The sequence below is a fragment of the Euprymna scolopes genome, chromosome 21 (genome assembly GCF_053919585.1).
Source record: "Euprymna scolopes isolate OS-2025 chromosome 21, ASM5391958v1, whole genome shotgun sequence".
Classification (NCBI taxonomy): Eukaryota; Metazoa; Mollusca; class Cephalopoda; order Sepiida; family Sepiolidae; genus Euprymna; species Euprymna scolopes.
This window is the reverse complement of record NC_136502.1, coordinates 5,644,585-5,666,420: the sequence shown is the minus strand read 5'-3', so window position 1 is coordinate 5,666,420 and position 21,836 is coordinate 5,644,585. Positions and strand designations below refer to the sequence as shown.

At 33.5% G+C, this 21,836-nt stretch overlaps 1 pseudogene; it reads left to right on the top strand.

Annotated features, from left to right (window-relative positions):
- The first annotated feature begins 767 nt into the window (after positions 1–767).
- On the top strand, positions 768–905 carry LOC145243290 (U2 spliceosomal RNA; annotated as a pseudogene).
- The last annotated feature ends 20,931 nt before the right edge of the window (positions 906–21,836 follow it).

Below are 21,836 nucleotides of genomic sequence, written 5' to 3'. Positions count from 1 at the left end.
TGTGTTTACTATAAACTTTTTGCGCAAATATTATGCATGTATAAATCATGTAGAATATCTGCATGAATATAATTACATGTAATAGTTCACTAAAGATGATTATCCCAATCCCATTAGAAAACCGAAGCAACTAATAGGGAATTAATTAAAATGAATGTTTAAAAGAATATGCAAATTAGCTAGATCTTTTGCTAGTGAATGCAATTCCATGACACATATAAGAAAATTATATTTTCTTTCTAAATAAATAGAAAAGAGGCTTTCATTTTTTCTGTTCTTCTTGGCCTTCAGGCCGGGATCAAAGTGTATTATCTGTTCTGCAGATGCTGCACTTAAGATAATTTGTATCAGTCAATGGAGGGGAAACCCTCTATACTGGGATAATTATTATTTTTGGAAACCAGAGTGCCCCCTTTTTGCCTACTTTTAGGGGAGCTGGTTTTTACCCCACATTAAAAACGGCCTTGCGCCTAATTTGCTTTGGTGGGGAAGCAAATAAATATATTAAATAAATAGAAAAGAGTCTTGCCTTTTTTCTGTTGTTCTTGGCTTTCGGGCCGAAATCAAAGTGTAGTATCTGTTCCGGCAGATACTACAAGCAAAGACCATATGTTGGGGCAACCTTGGTCAATGTAGGAGAAACCCTTCATACCAATTGTCACTATCCAGCTCCCCTACTCACCGGGGAGTTGGTCCCCATTTCCCCTTCACTTTTCACAAAAAAATTGGCCTTGTGCCTAATTTGCTCAGTGGGGGAGCAAATAAATACCCTTGTTCTTGGCCTTCAGGCCGGGATCAAGTGTAGTATCTGTTCTGCAGATGTTGCACCTAAGGCAATTTGTCCCAGTCAATGGAGGGGAAACCCTCTATACTGGGACAATTATTATTTTTGGTCCCAACCAGACTGCCCCTTTTGCCTCTTTTTCGGGGAGCTGGTTTAATCCCACCTAAAAAACGACCTCGTGTCACATTTTGCTTTGATGGGAAAGCAAATAAATACTAATAGAAAAGAGTTTTTTTTTTTATATGAATATCAATACACACAAAAGAAAAACGAATTTATAGGAGTATAGATATATATATATATAATGGACCCTCTCCGTCGATTTCGAAGTATGATGTTCCGCTACAACAACTAAGTTGTTCGGAAATCCACACAGATGATTTGTTTATAGTGGTGAAGGCACCGCGCAAGTAGTAAGGTGTCTAAAATCAACAGTAGATGCTTTGAAAAGACAGAGGCGCGTTCAAAATGAAAGTTTCTATTTAAAGCACAATTAAACCATGATACTTGTTTTGTTTTTTTTCATTTTAAACTTTAATTGAAGTCATTCAAAAATAATTTCATAAAATCAACAACAGGTTCTCCACAGTGCAATGTAGAGTACAACATTTTTTTAACTAAGGTACTGTAGGGAATCATGCGAGCTTCCTCTCGATGTACCACTAAGGGTCCCCGACTAAAGCAGGCAATAATTTGAATGTATAAATTGGCAATTTCACTGATTTCGATGACAATAAAAGTATGAAAGTGTAGAACATTCGTTGATCCTCATTCAACCCTGGGCAATGTCTGGTCTCCATGCTAGTATATATATGCCGACTGTCCACACGACGGTTCTAGGTTCAATCCTTGGCTTGGGAGAGAAGCTAATCTAGCGGCAATGATGAGTTGTGATACAACGAAACAGGACTGTATGTCGATGATTACAAATATATTATAAGCCCCCCTCTTTGGGTAGAGCACTGTCGTAAATAATCTCACCCGCTACTTAATTGGCTGGAAATGCGAAGCTCGTTGTCTGTTTGTTTACGAACAGGCGATTTGAGCACTATAAAAAGTGGTGGCAGGTGCCTATTTAAATAGACATTCCGACGAGTTATTTACGGGCGTCGATTCCATGGTCGAGCGGGAGAACTGCCGACTGTCAAAACGACGGTTCTAGGTTCAATCCTTGGCTTGGGAGAGATGCTAGTCTAGCGGCACTGATGAGTTGTGATACAACGAAACAGGACCGTATGTCGATGACTACAAATATATATATATATATATACTAGCCGCACTGATGAGCTGTGAAACAGCGAAACAGTACTATATGGGATGAGTATATATATATATATATATATATATATATATATATATACTGTGAATTATTAAGTATATGCTCAATATATATATATATATATATTAATGATCAATATATATACTGTGAATTATTGAAGTATATTAATGCTCAATTATAAAATTTGATAATTTTGTAGCTTACTCTTTAAGTCAACCATTTTGGCCTAAAACTCAATGGTATATGAAAATTTACTGAATTTCACGAACTCAGTATAATTGCATATAAGTCATATATATATATATATATATATATATATGTATATATATATGATTAAATGAAAAAGGTCTATATTCCAAATTTCATGATGTTGACCATCTTATAATTTATTCCTTTAATTCAGTTGACATTTACACTTTTTGATAGTATCTGTTTCGTAGCACAAAATCATTCACCTTATTATTATATCAATGAATGAATGTTTTTGCCCTTAACTCAACAGAAAAAATAGCTACCAATCCACCAAAAGCTACAATCCACCAAAAGAAAAGAAAATGCATTCAGGCATGATTAAAAAATCCGATATATATATATATATATATATATATATATATATATATATATATATATACTAGCAGGCCAGTCGGTATTGCCCGGTTGTAAACTTAAATATGATGTTTAAATTCATGAAGATTACGTATTATTATTATAAAGCTAATTCTCTATCGATTATTATATTGTTCCTAATATATAGTAGTGATTTCAAAAATAAAAATGTTTTACTTGGGTGCTATCAGCAAGAATCGAAATTCAAACATATAGCACTCCAGCTTTAATCGTTATTGTTTGAGCTATCGTTAGATGAATATGAATTGTGAAATTTAACTGACTTTAACGTATACAAATGTATATTTGCGCATGTATGCAAGAGCACTTTAATTGATTCACATCTGCTATTTTTACTGGCTAAAAAACAAATTTAGTTTGTTCCACAGGCCTGAAATCCCTTTATATCAAGTTTTAAGTCTATAGAGTATAAATTGTCAGGAGTTTGGTAGAGGCTGTTTCTCAGACAGACAGACAATATCACAACGAGTTTCAAATTTGGCTTCAGGTAGTTGCTAGTCTAGCCGCAGTGATGAGCTGTGATACAGCGAAACAGTGTGTATGTGGGTAACTATAAATGCTCCCCCATCTTTGGTTGAGCATATAGGAAACTTCCATTGACGTATAAAGCTATACTCTTTATGTAAACAAATGGAGCTTAGGCGTTTGGACAATGTTCGAACATTGTTAATTCACATGTTCATCTTGACAGCAGCCGAATAGTGTAACGGTTAGGGGCACCGACTGTCATTTAGGCGGTCGACCACTTTACTTTTTACAAAAAAAAAAAAAAATTATATAAACGGGTTATGAATAATCTGGGTAGACTCAATGAATAATAAAACTGATCTCCACCGTTTTTAAAGATCAACAGGTTTAAGCATTGAACTTAAAATGTTTACAGAAAAGTTAGGATTTACTTGACGAATCCATCAATCAAAGACTTAATGATGGCAAGTTTTGTTCCTGCGAGTGGATCGTTAGCTTTTTCAACATCCATTGTCAAAGCCGCCTCCTTGACTGTTAAGAACACAAATAAGCCATATGCAAATGTCGATTTGCGCAAAAGCATGACCGATGTAAGTGCACTGCATTGCAACCCCCTCATGCAATCATTGGGGTGAGGGTGGTAGTTGGTCAGACGCGGTTATGTCCATCAATCAAACGAATAAGATGAAGGCGTTTTGCCTGGGAAACTCCAAACAACATGTCCGCAAGATGGAGGAGACAGCCATTTCGTGAGGAATGCTTTGCTCAGGCTGATCCATCTTTGGCCGGAGAACCCTCTTATTTGAAATGACTGAGGTAATCTCGAAAGTTGCGTTTGAAGGACAAGAATTATTTTGCTTTCAATCTTCTCTTTCTCTCTCTCCTATATTTCCCTTTTTCTTTCTCTCTCTTTCCTCTCGCCCTGATTCTTTCTTGTGTTGTTCCTACCTATCTCATTTTTCCCACTCTCTTATTTTCTGGCCTGTTCGTATTCTCTCTCTCTCTTTCTTATTCTCTTTTTCTTATTATTCCCCCCCTCTCTCTCTTATTCCCTCATTTTCTTTTTCTCATTCTTTCTTATGCACTTATTCTTTCTTATTCTCCCATTCTCTTTTTCTTATTCTCCTATTCTCGCTTTCCTATTCTATTTTATCTCTTTTTTGATACTTGTGCAGAATCTGAACCAGATTACAATGTCGTACTGACTGCTAGGCTTTGCTCGGAACATGCCGTCAACCCAGATTTTCGCCGAGCATCGCCGATTATAAAACCGTAACAACGTTACCCAAGGAAAATACTGAAAAAAATATTTAAATATAACAAAATCACAAAACAAATAAAAAATATAACGAAAATAAAAAAGAAACAACGATATATTGTAACAATTTCTGTTTTATTTTTGAAACATTTTTTAAGTGTAAAAAATAAACATGTTGTATTTTTTAACACCATTTTTTTTTTTTTTTTTGTAAAATAAAATTGAACAAAACTAATAAGAAAACCAATTTTTTGTCACTTTTTTAAACAAAGTTTTTAAAATAAACAAATTTTTAAAATATGTTTTTCAGGTATTATTTTTTTGGCATTTATAGTATTTTTTTTTAACTAATATGAAGTAAACTTTTTTGTTTTTGTTTTGTTTTTTTTCAAGTAGAATGGGGCTGGGAAACCGATGTTTTAAAATTTGATTAAACTAAGACAGTCGAGATATGATTAGGTAGACTTTTTCGAGATATCCCTTATGATTAGGTAGACTTTTCTAGGGTCACATTAGACGATGTTAAAGTCGGACGAGAAGAGAAAGCGAATGTGGAAGAAACTTCGCTAATCGGGTTGCTTATCGATATATGGTTTAAGATGGAGACAAAATGATTATTACCAAATTTCTGTCTCCACATAAACTCGAAAAGAAGCTCCCGACTGGTTCCATGGATTTTTTTCCCGATATTTTCCCCCTAAATCATCTGTTTTTTTATTTTTTTGTTTTGTTTCTGCGTATTGATCGGCGTCTTGAGTCAGATTACAGTCAAACCTTAACGCATGACGTCATGTTCCAAATAAAGTCGAACGGACGGTTAGTTAGGTCTTGTTCAAATTCTGCATAAGTAACTTTTTCTTATTCTATTTTTTCTTATTCTCATTCTTTTATTCTTTCTTAACTTATTTTGTCTTTGTTTTTCCTTTCTTTTTCACTCTTTCTTATACTCTTATTCTCTATTTCTTATTCCTTTATTCCCTTACTCTCTATTTTTTATTCCTTTATTCCCTTATTCTCTATTTCTTATTCCTTTATTCCCTTATTCTCTATTTCTTATTCCTTTATTCCCTTATTCTCTATTTCTTATTCCTTTATTTCCTTATTCTCTCTATTCTTATTCTTTTATTATTTTTGTTTCTTTTGATAGTTTCTTACTCTTTTTTCTCCAATTCTCTGTTTATTTCTTCTTTTTTCTTCCTCCTCCCCCCTCTCTCTCTCTCTCTTTGAGATTTTCTTATTCTTTTTCTTTCTCTCACATTCTCCCCCTCCTACTCATTATCTCTCTCCGTCTGATTATCATTTTGTTTCTTACTGCTTTTTTTTCTTTTCTTTTTCAAACAAGGCATATGTCCACTTGCAACGTAAGACGCTATTATTTAGGACCGTGTCTAACATGGGGTTGTGGGGAGTTAAGCAGTAAGATGTTTGTTCACATTACATTTAAACTTCTGCGTGCCAGTACCTTCAGGGAACTAAGAAACAGGGAGGGAATTCCAAAGTCTATCAATTCCTGGGAAGAAACTATAAAATAAAAAACTTTTCAGCATCTACGGACCTCAAAAGTGAAGGGGTGGGATCTTGCTTCTTATCAGATGAGTCGACGGAGGCATAAATGCTATGAGTTCATCAGAGCTCATTCATTAAAGTATTTATAAAACAAACACAGGGACGAAACATTGCAGAGATGGGACAGAGGTTGGGACTTAGCTGGTAATGCGTATATGTTAGATTCCAAACTTTTTCGAACTTTGTCCAAGAGTGAAAAACTAATAAGATGCACCAGCCCAGATGTGTCAACAATACTCCATGCATGGGTGATAGCAGCTTCGTAATGATATTGAATACTCTCTGGTGTAAATAATTTTTTTAACATGATAAAGGGAGCTCACCTTCTTTGCGGCAGCTTTGGCAATGTCCTCACTGTATTTGTTGCCTATCCCCTTCTTATTATTTTGGTGAAGTAGTTGTTGTAGAATAGGTAACCGACACAGACCGGTAGTCTTGGCGTACAGTGTTCAGGTTCCAGCATAGAAACAGCTCTACTCTCACAATGGGATGTTGGCAACCTTCATGTGGTCCCTCTTATAAGTTACCGATTCTAAAATAGAATTGGGAAACGTATGCCATCGCCCAAACATAGGATAGGATTTTTCTCTTTCTTTTCTTTCTCTCTTTCCCTTTATCCCCCTTCTCTCTCATTCTCCATTTCTTATTTTCTCTCTTTTTGTTTCATATTACCCCCTCCCTCTCTCTTTTCCATTCTCTCTTTTCTAATTCTGTGTTGTTTTTCTTCTTTCCCTTTAATTCGATTTCCTCTACTCACTTTTGTTTCCTCTTTATTTTCTATCTTCAATTAGCCCCCCCTCTCTCTCTTTCCCCCCCCCCATATCTCTCTCATATATATATATATATATATATATATATATATATATATATATATATATATATAAGTATTTACTATAAATTACATACAGACACTTGTATTTCATCTTTTCGGGAATCATTAGTGCAGGGTGTAACGATTAACACCAGTCGATAGATTCGAACCCGAATCTTTTTTTTAATGTTTTTAACGTCTGTCAGAGTGATCTAATCATTATATGATGATCTGCACATATGAGCAAAATATACATACATATCTATATATATGTATAAAAGTGAACGTGTCTGTGTGTCTGTTTGTGTACATTTCCCTACGCAATAACTCTGACAATTTTTAGTTTACAGACTCGAAATTTGATATACAGGACACTGAGATTTGGGAAAATCGATGTGATTGGGGTGCGGCCACAAATTTAGCTGTTAAGGGGTCAAAGTTTAACGATTTGACCTTTGAGAACTCTACCAAACTCCTCCGACAATTTGGGATCTAAACACTTGAAATTTTAGGTATAGGTTCCTTGGACATGGATCTAACTTAATAACTTGATTTGAGCCCAAAACAATAAATGTTAAGGAGTCATAATAGGGGTGAAAGTTTAAAAAATTGACTGTTTTTTTGTTTACTTGTTTTTTTCCCTCAGCATACACCTCCAAACACCCGGGCAACGCCGGGCACCCATGCTAGTATATATATATAAGCGAAAGTGTCTGTGTGTGTGTCTGTGTACATTTCCCTATGCAATAACTCTGTCAATTTTTAGTCTACAGACTCAAAATTTGATATACAGGGTACTGAGATTTGGGAAAATCGATGTGATCGATTTTTGGCCAGAAATTTGGCGATTAAGGGGTCAAAGTTCAACGATTTGACTTTTGAGAACTCTACCAAACTCCTCTTACTATTTTTGGTCTAAATACTTGAAATTTTAGATATAGGTTCCTTGGACATGGATCTAACTTAATAACTTGATTTGAGCCCTAAACAATAAATATTAAGGGGTCATAATAGGGGTGAAAGTTAAAAAAATTGACCGCTTTTTTTTGGTCAACATACACCTCCAAATACCCGGGCAACGCCGGGCTGAAATGCTAGTATATATATATATATATATATATATATATATATATATATATATATATATATATATATATATATACCTGGATTACAAACATATTGAATTTTAATTTGAATCTACTTGGCAACAATATAATTCCGGATTCTTTTATGAGAACATTATCTCCTGTCATCATTTCATTTTAAAAATATTTAACCTCTCCATAGCATTTCATCTAGTTTATTTTATTTTTTTATCTTTGACTTTTAATTTATCCTTGTATGTTTAAGATCCACCCCTGTCACATTTTATGAACTTATTGTACAAAACTGTTTTTTTGTAGTTATGACTAGTTTTCATATAATGCTGTTTCAATAAATAGTAGTACCAGTAAACCCATAGTTTTGTTATAATATCCATTTGCTAATATCTTTCCTCTGATGAGAACAACGCATTTTTTTTAACTCCACGGATTAAAAATATTTCATTATTTGAGTATCATATTGAACAATAAATTCACGTAAAATATAATTTACAGTATTTAATTTATGTTATTACACACACACAAACATATGTATGTGTGTGTATGTGTGTGTGTGTATGTGTGCGTGTGTGTATGTGTTATGTAATCTATCCCATGTCATGCCGGCATGTTGAAAATTGTAATGTTGCTGTGAAGGTTGGTTAGTGAAAGAAGAATTCAAAGGATTAAGTTGCTGATATATGTCAAACTCGGTAGCTGGGGTCGACGATAACACCTGGAATAGGTCAATCGGGTACGTGTGAGAGCGAACGTGGAAAGAAAGAAAAAGAAAGAAAGAGGGAAACCGTGAAAGAAAGAGAGAAAGATATTGTTTCTCTCGCATGCAAGTCAGTCTGGTTTCTGATTTAAGATGGTGCAGACGCATCGAGATTGGTGCAAAGATGCGTTGGAGAAAGAAACGCAAAAAGAGTTAAGAACGGCCAATAAAAGAATGGGAACCGCCAAGACCCAGAAAGATTAAAATCAATCATTAATTAGAAGAAGCCTCCGATTTGTTATTTTGTGAATGCGGTTGCCTTTGCAGCTAGGAGCGATAAAGCCAAAAGGCAAAAAAAAAAAAAGGTATATCAACATAAGATATTATGAACAGGGCCATATATAGACACTAGACGTATCACGATTACATACATAGATACAGACAAAGAGACACATGTCTATTACACATATACATATCAAGCACACACTCGTATGAAAAATACACGTAATGAGATATATACGCCCCAGACAATATCCTCCCGCTGCCATACAATATATATATATATATATATATATATATATATATATATATATATATATATATATATATATATGTTTTTCTTTATTTTTGGATTTTGAAATAGGGAGAATACTGGACAAGAACCAATATAAGATCTGAACCATAAGGTTTCCTTGTGATCATTTTCCTCCCAAATCGGGTAGCATGCACTTGTTCCGTCAGCCATGACTGAATAGAGATCCTAAGAAATTTGCAAATGGACCCGTGGCGCAGTGGTTAGAGTACTGGGAAAAATCAATTGTAAAAGTGATATTCTCCTGAAAGTTGAAGGTTCAATCCTCAGTGTGGGCGACAGAAAAATACATTTGCGAATTACTTAGGACCTCTACCTAGTCATGGCTGACGGAACGAGAGCATGCTACCCCCGTGAAGTTAATAAAGGGTTCCACTCGAAATTCCGTCCAAATTTATGAGTTCGACAGAAACATTCTCGAGTTCGACAAGATACACCTGAATAAGGTCGGAGGTTACATCGACCGAAACGTTGTGAAAATGACACTCAAGATGAGAATAGTAGTCCGATGAATAATAATACAAATAACCAATCCTCATCTCAAAAATTCAGAAACGTCATCCAATGAATAAATATTGGAAGACATAAAAAACTCGAAGCATAAAAACTATAAAATTAAAATGGCCGCACTCGATATTATATAACCCGAAATGGTTGATATACAATGAAATAAAACAACTAAAATAAATCGAAGATGGAGATTTATTTTTATGGGAGAAATCTGCGATTTCTTTTCTTTTTTCTTGTGAGAAAAGAAATTGATAAAACCGAACATTTGCCGTTTCTTCTACAATGCAGAAATGTTTCGATAAGAAATTGAAATGGAATAGTAGAAACAGAAAAGCTTCATTTTCACAAGAAGGGCAGAACATACAATCAAAATAGAAAGAATTTCATTTCGTTTTAAGGAATCCACTTTGGAGATTGATTCCCATTGCAAGATCGTCATTTCTTGCAAGATGGAGAAATGCCCAAACAATGTTACATTTCTCAGTCAGCTTTGCATTCCAGCCAATCGCTGTGGAGATAAATGCAGAGATTGATTCCGTCATGCAGGATTTCTTCAACCACCTAGATCTATCAATCTTGCGCCACATGATTCAATGTATGTATCTACATTACCATTATTTAATGGCCCTGTCGGTGGGGCATTAGAATACGCCGATTGCTCCCCTGCCGAGGGTAAAAGTCCCTCAACGGGGGTCCTGGATATGACCTTAAACTATATCCAGTGGTGAGGCCCCAGCTTGTGGGCTTTGGGGAGTGTAGAGCCACCCTTTAATTACCATTGCTCCCAGGTCCACTCTGACCCGGAGTGGTAGTACCTGTTAGGGTCCCAACTATGGGTTAAATAGAAACCGATGTGAAAACAACAAATATATTCTATTAAAAAAAATTTTCTTCAAAATCTTTGGATTCGGCATTAAATAACCCGAAAAGGGTTGATATGCCGTAAAATAAAAATAACCAACCAACCAACCATTATTTAATATAACATTTCGAGCCTACTCACGGTCTGCCAAACAAGCAGGTCGTCTGATCAAAGCTTCTTATGTTCTAGATATATCTCCAAACGTTTTTTTTTTAACCGCGGTTGAAATTGATCATTTAGACCTAGCTGGAAGAAATTCCACGAAATAAGAAATATATTTAATCAATAAATATAATTCGATAAAACTGATATTTTTTCCTGGATAGTGTATTTGAAAGATGCATGTTGAAAATAAAAGATTATGAAGCCTGGTACATAACATTAACGTCGTTGAAACTAACTTCGGCAGACATAGTGACAAACTGCAGGAGTTCCATGAAAATCTTCTTGGAGATGGTAAGACCAACTGCTAAACTACAATATAACAGATTAGCACAAATATCGTTTTCTTACAAGTGAACACATGTAAACAGTTTGCTGATGTCAAAAGAACACACAAAATTATTTGCAGCAGAAAAGCGATGGTTGCACATTTAGCCAGCAAGAGTAAACGAATCAGTAATATAGTTGACTGAATATATCAGTTCAAACGCTTTCTACGGCCATTTTTGATATCAATAGCAAAGGGAGATAATTTCAAAAAAATTCATTCAAACAATTGTTTTTAAACATCGTATTAATGCCAGCTAAAAAAAAGTTAACCAATAAAATTTATTAAAAACAACAAAAATACTGGATGATTATTTCTACCAATAAGTTAACTAACTTATGCTGAACTGAACCTATCCCTGAGAAAAAATTGGGTACTTATGCAGAGAAGGTTCTCTGCTGAAATGTTAACATTATAATTTAGAAACCTATTCTTAACATAGGGAGGGAAAGATGTTTTGTTACTATTCTGTAGTTTCACCTAAAAATTGAATAAACAAAACATACTGTAAAATTTGAATTTAACTTGAAATCAGCAAGAGTAAAGGCATCAATAATATAGTTCACTGAATATACAGTTGCGCATGTAGTCAGCAAGAGCTACTATTTGGGACCATGCCTAAAAGAACAATTGCAAGATTTAGCAGCGAGATGTCTGTTCACATTATATTTAAATTCTGCATGTCAGTACAATCAAGGAAGCAGGAGATCGAGGGAGAATTCCAAAGTCTAGCAGTTCCAGAGAAAGAAAGTATTCGAGCAGAAGACTTTCTGTCATCTAAGAATCTCTACAGTGTAGAGGTGGGATTTTGCTGCTCGTCAGGTTATTCGGAGGGTATTTATACCAAAGAGACACAAGTGTTACGAGTTCGCCAGATCAAATTCCATTAAAATACTTATAAAACAGACGAAAGGATTCAACATTGTGGCGATGAGACAGGGGTTTGAGCTTGGTTGATAGTGTAGGATCTATCAGATTAAAAACTCTTTTTGAGGCCCTGTTTAAGAGTGAGAGACTAATGGTAGATACACCAACAATACTCCATGCATGGGTGAATAGTGGCCTTGTAGAGATATAGGATACAGGTGGGTGTGAGTACTTTTCTAGCACAGTAGAGAGAGAGGGAGAAACAGAGAGAGAGAGAGAGAGGGGGGGGAGAAACAGACAGAGAGAGAGAGAGAGAGAGAGAGAGAGAGAGAGATCACATTCTTAGATTAAAAAAATCCATCTTAAACCTTAAGAGATATCGCCATTGGATTACTTTACTAGATTCGATCATAGGCACACAACAACAAAATATGAGGTAATAGAGAAATGATCGACTCGATGACAGCTTCCGGTACTGAAAACGGAAATAGACCAACAATTGTTATCAAAAACCATTTACCCAGTTTATTTACTAATTTTTATCTTTGTCATCTTTTTTTTTTCTTATAGCAGCTTAGATTTTGTCAGCATTAAAATTAACAAAAACATTTTTGCTATAAACTATATAATTTTTCCTTTTTTAAAAAATTTTATATAATTTATGAAAAAATGATGAGAGACTTTTTTATAAGCATCGCTTATCACTGTCAGATTCCAAAAGCAGAAGCCTTCATCAAGTACACTGTTTTACCAAATACGATCTAGGTTTTGTCTTTCATCAACCACATCACTATGATGTTATGCATATATATATATATATATATATATATATATATATATACATAATGTATATATATATACATAATGTATGTATATATATATATATATATATATATATATATATATATATTACTAAAATATTTTTTAATACCTACAGACCCTAGTGTTTCATTCTTTAGGGAATTATCAGCAGAGAGTTACGATTACAGCCGGTCTGGAGATTCAAACCCGGTCACAAAGCCATCTCTGACTCTATTAGCAAGGAACAAACCACACGGCTAACGTTAACCGCGAGAAATGCAGTCGAAATTTAAACATTTATTATTAAATGCCAAGACGTCCGTCCAAAGAGATCTAATGATTATAACATCATAATCTGCGCATGCGAGCTTAAGTAACCGACTTAAATTTCAACTTAAAAGTGCTCAACAATAAGAATCGAGTTCTTAAATAGGCTAAATGGAAATTCTGAATCAGATCATGTAAAATTACAGAAAAATTTATGGTTTGGCAAAATAGTGCACATAATTATTAAAGTTTTTATCTTAATCCATGGATTTTCAATGAATGGCTCATCTCATCGAAGGAAATACTTTTAGCAAAATAGATATGGTAATTAAAAATTTTGGTTATTATCACATAAATTGAAAATTAAATCTGAAATTAGCCACTCTGATCAGTTGTAGATGACGAAACACGTGTCAGTGGATAATTATATTTTAAAAATAATATATATACCGCTCCCCATGTGGGGGTACCAAGTTGGTTAAAGGGAAAATTATTTCCAACTCGCATTTAGGTAAAAATGCACTTTCGTAAATAATTGAATTCATTCAAAACATATGGCTAAAACCAAATCAAACAACATGTGTGTGTGTGTGTGTGTGTGTGTGTGTTTATACAGATATGTACGAACTTCGGTACACTGGCATGAAAATGTTTCAATCTGTAGTTATTAATAACTAATCAGGTGAGAAGTCTGTCTTTTAATTTAGATGTTTATATTGAACGGAAAAGGAAGAATGAAATGAAACACTTCCGGTTAAAAATATAAAGACTTATTCCTCGTTTTGTTCTGGATATTCAGAACTCTTCACAAACTTTCACATCGATATATCTTCGTGATTATGCACGGCTCGTACACTTACCGCCGAGCCGCGTCTGGTCGTGTTAGGTGAAAGAAGATGTTTTCTCTGATATTCCCAAATTCCTTGTTTTGTTTATGTATAATTTGTTATCTTTTTTTTATTCTGCTGTCAAGGAAATCGGACGAATGTCGACCAAAGAAGAAAACGATGGAAAACCATCCATGAAGCCCGCATTAAACTCGAATAAAATCACTTCAATAGTTAAGAGCGGAGAAGCAACATGGAATGACCAAGATACTGGGAATATCAAACAAAAATTAGGTATGTCAAAAATTTCTAAATATTTGTTTGTATATATATATATATATATATATATATATATATATATATATATATATATATATATATATATATATATATATATATTAGTCTTGGAAGTTTTTAACCTTTAAAACTATACAAAAAAATATTTTTATCATTCGTTAGAAAACCATCTAGTCAGTAAGTCATTTAATCACTGCATCAACTCGCTCTCGAATTTACTATAATACCAATAATGTATTTTTCAATGGATCATCAGTTGTTTACCATGAAACACTGTTTCGGGGATTTAAAAACAAAACAGTATATTACATCATGGCTCCCCATTAGTGTTGATCAAACACCGCCACCCTTAATCTTAGGAAGAAGACATGTTAAAAATATTTGATCCAATTTCCTATTCTTAATTGCTAACCTTTTCATACTATAAAAATGAATTTCTTACCTGTGCGATTCATCAATTTCCACATTTAAAATGGATACATTTTTTAATTTTTTAATTTATCAGTCTTGTATTTATAAGATTAGGATTAATCCATTTAACTACTTATCACCCCCACTATGATTAGCATTTAGTATATTTACATTCTTATTTAAAATTAGATATATAAAGGTTAAAATTGGATATATAAAGGTTAAAATTAGATATATAAAGGTTATTTGTGTTTATATATATATATATATATATATATATATATATATATATACACACAAATATAGAAAACAAAAATAAATGTACGTTTATACAGTTCGACATCATAGACTTCTATCCTCGATATCCGAACAACTTTTTACCATTGCCCTAGAATTTGCCGAGGCATACACTGATATATCCTCGGAAGAAATCAACATGATTAAAAAATGTAGAAAATCAGTTCTAATAAATAACAATAACTAATGGATAAAAACTAAAATGACAAATTCGTTTGATTAGGCGATGGGTGCCAGGGATTCTGCAGAGGCATCAGATCTTGTGGGATTATTCATTCTATATACCCTCACAAGCATATTTGATACTACGGATATCGGCCTATATAGAAATGATGGACTAGCTATAATAAAAGACTCCAACAAAGTCAAGGGAGATAACTTTAAGAAAATCATACACAAGGAAATGAAAAAATTAGGCTTAAAAGTAGACGTATTAGCCAACATAAAAATAACAAACTTCCTGGATACCACGTTAAATTTAGAAAAAAAAACACATATGAACCCTACTTAAAAGATAACGCTACTCCAATATACGTAAACCCTAAGTCCGATCACCCACCATCAATTATAAAACAGATTCCTAACGCGATCGTAAGTAGACTCAGCAATAACTCAAGCGATGAAAATTCATTTAACAGGTCGACCAATATCTATGAAACAGCCCTAAAAATAGTGGATACAAAAATATTGATATCAAATATAAGTAACAAAACAATAACTATATTAAAATTAAAAATAGAAGAAAAAGAAATATAATCTGGTATACGGTCCTATACAATCAAATGTTAATAACAAAACTTAGCAAGAAATTTCTAGATCTTATCGAAAAACACTTTCTCGCAACCAACCCCTCACACAAAATTTTCAATAAAATTACCCTAAAGTTATCCTACAGCTGCAGCGAAAATTTAAAGATGATAATTAAAGCACATAACAAAATATTAGATTTTAAAAATGTAAACAACAACAAAATGAACAATAAAAAAGTAGACACCATGACAAAAATAAAACTAACACAAAAGACACATATAACTAGGAGAAATAATAATAATAATAATAATAATAATAAACCAACTTTGGACAACAACAACCATACTAAAAATAAAAATACGAATAACGAACAAGATAAATGCAACTGTAGATACCGCACATATTGCCCACTTCAAAATAAATGTCTAACCAAAAGCATGGTTTACCAGGCCACAATATTTGCGAAAGAAAACCCGAATAACAAGAAATTTCAGAACTAGATATTATGACCACAAAAGTACATTCAACAATAAAAAAAAACAACGCTAGCAAACAAATACTGGGAACTCAAGGAAAGCGGACATTCGGTAGTCGAATGGAAAATAGTAAGACAAGCAAACACCTGTAGAGACCTAGACGACCCATGTAGATTTTGCCTTCATGAAAAATTTGCACTCCTGTACTTTAAAGAACCCCAACATCTATTAAACTGTAGGAGAGAAATAGAGAACAATTGTGTTCACAGAATAAAATTTTATTCTAGGATAGAGATACAAAATAACTTTAAAACTACCAAAAACAATAGAAAATAAACAAATAAATACATAAAAAATAAACAAAATAAATAAAATAATAAGCATACATATACTATCACACATATATATATAAACTAACGTAAAAAAACTAAATAAATAAAATAATAAACAGGCATATACATATACTATAATGCATATATATATATATATAAACTAACATAAAAAAAACCTAACCTAGATTTAAAACAGGTCAAGACACTAGATATCCAGGCTAAATGGAGCACACGAAACAGGTCAATCAGAGGTCAAATGGGCCTTTGTCCCGTAAGTGCATGTTCATTGGCTGATAGGAAGGGCGAGGTGGATACTCGAAAGCTGATTGGCTAACTAAAATCTCAATAGAAGATGCATATATAAAAACGACAGACAACCACAAAATTTGCGCATAAGCCTGAAGAATCCTAGAGTGAATGAAACGTGGAATATTCAGTGTAGCTTAATCGCCATATATATTTTATAAATTACTAACTAGCTCTACCTACGTATTGAGCACATTTGAAGTAAACACTTAAAGTTTATGCATAAATTTTTACTTTCGTATATTAATTTTATGTGAAGTAGTTATGTATATATATATATATATATATATATATATATATATAACTACAAAAAATACATATATAACTACTAAATTACTACTATATATATATCTACTAAAAAAAAAAATTAAATCAGCCCAAAAAATCCCTCTCCCAATTAAACCCAAAACTAACTGTAATTGTAATAACAAACATCTTTGTTCACTCAATAATGATTGTATCCATAAAGATGTTATATATTCTTGCACTATTACTGAGCTCCCACGCAATCCTCCCATAACAGACACTAATATTTCGTCTTCAAGTTATTCTTCTTTCCATCCTCCATCTGATATAGTTTCTAATCCAATACACCATTCGAGCAGCCCTTCCATCTACAATCATAAAACTAGTAATAATAATAATAATAGTAATAATAATAATATTAATGAGAATAATAATATTTCTACTAACAGCCATCCTAACACTAACAACACTCATTATCCCCTCCAAAATAGTCCTCATACAGACATTGTCCCACCATTTGTTGAACGCTATGAACAAAATTCAAACTATTTAACTAATACAAATCAGCAAATTTACATTAATACCAGACCTCGAGCTTTTAATAAAGTACATATATATATCGGCGCTACTTCAACATTAATTAAGAAAAGAATATCAAACCACATTTCTTCTTTTAACAACCATAATTCTAATAATAACTAAGGAACTTCTCTAACCACTTTAATTAAAAAACTTAACTCTAATAATACCCCCTTCTCAATCAAATGGACTATCATAAAAAAGTTAAGTCTTATACTCCAGGCTCTAAGTCATGTCGCCTCTGCACAACCGAAGCTATAACTATAATTATTTCCCTCAAAGTAACAATATAATAAATTCTAAAAATGAACTGATCTCTTTCTGTAAACATAAGTCCAAATTTAATTATGGCAATTTTGAAATTACATAGTTATTACTTTTACCTTTTATATAGATATAAAATATTTTTTCTTTAACTTTTTCGTTTTTCGACATACTTCTTAATACTTTATAATTTAATAATCCTTTATTTTAATTCGTTATCTCTTCTTTGCATGGCCGGTTTTTATCTGCATTTTCTGTTTTATTCTTTAAACTTTCCTATCTATCTAATATATCAATCTACCTACACTTTTATATCTTGTATGCATATTTACTTGTGTGTGTGTGTGAGTAAATCGCTCCAAACAAGGCATGAAAGGAGCTAAAAACAAATATTACTTCAAGGTCAAAAACTTGCCGACGTCAAAGTAACAATATAATAAATTCTAAAAATGAACTGATCTCTTTCTGTAAACATAAGTCCAAATTTAATTATGGCAATTTTGAAATTACATAGTTATTACTTTTACCTTTTATATAGATCAAAAGGTCAAAAACTTGCCGACGACAAGAGTTAGATAGATTCTGACTCAGAAAACAGCCATTCTTCCCCCTTTGTCAGAAACATCGCTCATGAAATGTGAGGATTAAATGACAAAATAAGGAAAGCGAGAATTTCTAGGCTGTCGAAAGTAAAACGAAGGTTCTCTTTCTTATTTCTTAATGTTATGTTGTCATTGTGCACATATTGTGTGCGTACATGAACGTCTTAGATGGTTGGGGAGGAAGGGCAATAGCGTAAATAAAGAAATGGGACGGTGTGAATAACGTAAATAATTTAGAGAGAGAGGGGGTAGAAAGAAAAGAAAGAAGAGAGAGAAGGGGAGAAAAAGGTATGGAAAAGTAAAGAGATGGAGAACGAGAGGAAGAAAGAAGGAGAGAAAAAGAAAGAAGAGGAAGAAAAGAGAAACGAGGAGAGAAGACAGTAGACAATTTTATTTCCTCCCATGGTGGAAGGATGTGACACTAAATCGAGAGAAGTGGGTTTGGAAAAGTCAACTCCCCAGGGGAAGAGTACTCTGGCCAAACAAAAAATGCCTGGGCAGCCCCGTCAGCATTCTTCAGTAGGGACGCCCCAGACAGTTAGCAATAAGCTAGTTCAAGTTTAACAAAAAAATCCACAATGAAGGTTAGAGTACGAATCAATGTCCAAGACAAGATGGGAATTCTTGGACGGCAGCATCAAGGGAAAGATAAGAATTCTTTTTCCTAGAATTCTTTAAATGCTTCTTTCGAGTGATGTATTTATTACCGTTGAATCTTGATTGTTTTGTTGGCCTTGGCCACTTCCCAAGAATACGACTTTCGAACCTCTACTGCAGCGACCGCCCCAAAGGTCGTGAAAGCTTATTATTGGAGAAGTGGACAAAACATTTTCATCTTCAGTTTTGCTATTATCTCCGAGGAAAGAAGCAGGTCTTGTTTCAACACCCGACCTCCTCCCATCTTTCTAGCTCAGCCAGATTCGCGCACCTACCTAGCAGCAGATCCCCCACCCCTATATACACTTTTTGCTTTACTTCCCAGAAATATTTTCTATTTGGTTGCAATACAGTTTTCCTTCGCAGCCTTGGATTTTCTTTTCTCCCTTTATTTTACAGGGTTAGGTTTACGAAAACCGAGTTAGCCATCGTGTCACTGTGTTTACTTGGCTTAAGAAAGGAGTAGAGAGAAAAACAAGAAAAAGAAAACACAGCAATCTAAGCATATATGTGCAGGTGCGTGCAGGGAATTAGTTTAGTATCGAGAGACAATGGGCAGCCGCTGCACAGGTAATTTATTGTGAACTACCTCTCCTTAATTGGCATTACTTGAGTCCACTGGCAAGGAGAAGTCCAACAAATCTGGAAACACTGCAGGCATAAGCCTAGAAAGATTAATTTCCTTTTCCTAGACTAGCTACACAAGCAAGGTTTGGAAGTGTAGTGTACCCTACTATTTAACCCACAGCTGGATTTGAGGATATTTGTCTTCATACCATTGCCAGATATATTAATAAAAGTGATGCAATAGCTGCGACAAAACTCGAACCCAGAACACCATTTTTATTATTCGTGCACAAATATTTTTATTATTTCATCTCTACAAATAAAATATTATAATGAAATATTATATGCTAAGATAAAATATAATAATTATTAAAAAGGTGCAAAATGTGTATGTGTTGTTAGCTAGGAAGTGCTAAGTGTAAGATTTGTGCATAGGAAGTATTTTCTTGTTTTCTGAAATTTAAAGGAAAAACGATATTATTTTATTAATATATCAATCTATATATTAATATAGAGATAAGGTATCGATATTATATTATGACCCGAGCAACGTCGGATGTCCCGGGGAGAAAAATGGCGACTCACCGATATTTGAAACAATGAAAATGGTATGGAAATAACAAAGGGTTTTGAGAATGGAAGAATGTTTGGAAATAGGCCTAGGATTTAATGTAGAAATAATTAAGCCAGAAATAAGTAAAACAATAAAATGTTTAATAATATAAGATTGGAATGTTTCGTTTTGATTAAGAAAGATACGTGACAAGAAACCAGGCAAGGATCTTGGTTAGGTTAATACATGACGTAACGAGTTGGGAAACAACTTGGAAAGTTAGTTAGTAGAGGTTGTAACGGGCAGCCGGGAGTGACGGTTGACAGACGGTAATTAAGATGTATACAGGACTATATCAGCGTTAAACCTTTCCCAGATGGGAATATTTGAGATAAAGATTGCCGAAGTAAACACGAGGTCTGTTGATTGTGGTAGAATTTTCGTTGCAGCCTCCCACCAAACAAGATCAAAGATGAGCCAAATGTGTTCCCTAATTGGTCGAATGTTATAACCCCATAGAATGATATCCATCTCTTTTGTTGAAGGTACGTCTTCCTTTTGTCTGGCAAGAAACAAAGATGTTTATTCTGTCCCTTATTTTTCGTTATATGTGAACATACGTCATATAAGTTTTTTAATGACGTTTGAAAACTAGGCGATCACACGTAAATATATGCATGAAGAGCATACATACCTTCAATAAAACATTCGTTACATACACACGTATGTATGTACACCACCCCGAAAATAAAACATCGATTTTCAGTATTTATTTCAATGTTTGTTTCACCCCCATAGGGAATCGGTAGACAGAGTGTCTGGCAATACCCTACAGAATGAAACATGGACGCCTTTGTGTAGCTTAATTGCCTTATATATATATATATATATATATATATATATATATATATATATATATATGTATATATATATATATATATAAGTGAACGTGTCTGTGTATCTGTGTATGTACATTTCCATTTCCCTACGCAATAACTCTGTAAATTTTCAGTCTACAAACTGGAAATTTGATATACAGGGCACTGAGATTTAGGAAAACCTTTGTAATCCGTTTTCAGTCAGAAATTTGGCTGCTAAAAAGTCAAAGTTCAACGATTTGACCTTTAAGAACTCTGCCAAACTCCTCCGCCAATTTTTGGTCTAAACACTTGAAATTTTAAATATAGGTTCCTTGGACATGGATCTAACTTGATAACTTGCTGTGAGCCCAAAACAATAAATATTAAGGAGTCATAATAGAGCTCAAAGTTTTTATTTTTGCTCAACTTACACCTCCAAACACCCGGGTAACGCCAGGCTGAAATGCTAGTATATATATATATGTGTGTGTGTGTGTGTGTGTGTGTGTGTGTGATTACTTTATTTAATCACATAAATTAATATACGAAGATATAATTTATGCATAAATTTATCAGTATTTACTTCAACAGTGCTCAATACATAGGTTGAGCTAGGTAGTACGTTATGAAAAAATATATATTTTCATAATTTACTATATATATATATATATATATATATATATATATATATATATATATATATATATACGCATGAGGGTCGTTCCAAGAGTAAAAATTCCTATTATTTTGTTTTGTTTGAACAAAAAGTGGAAGAGCGACAAAGATGGGAATGGTGATCTTTTGTGCTTCAGAATATATTTTTCTACATA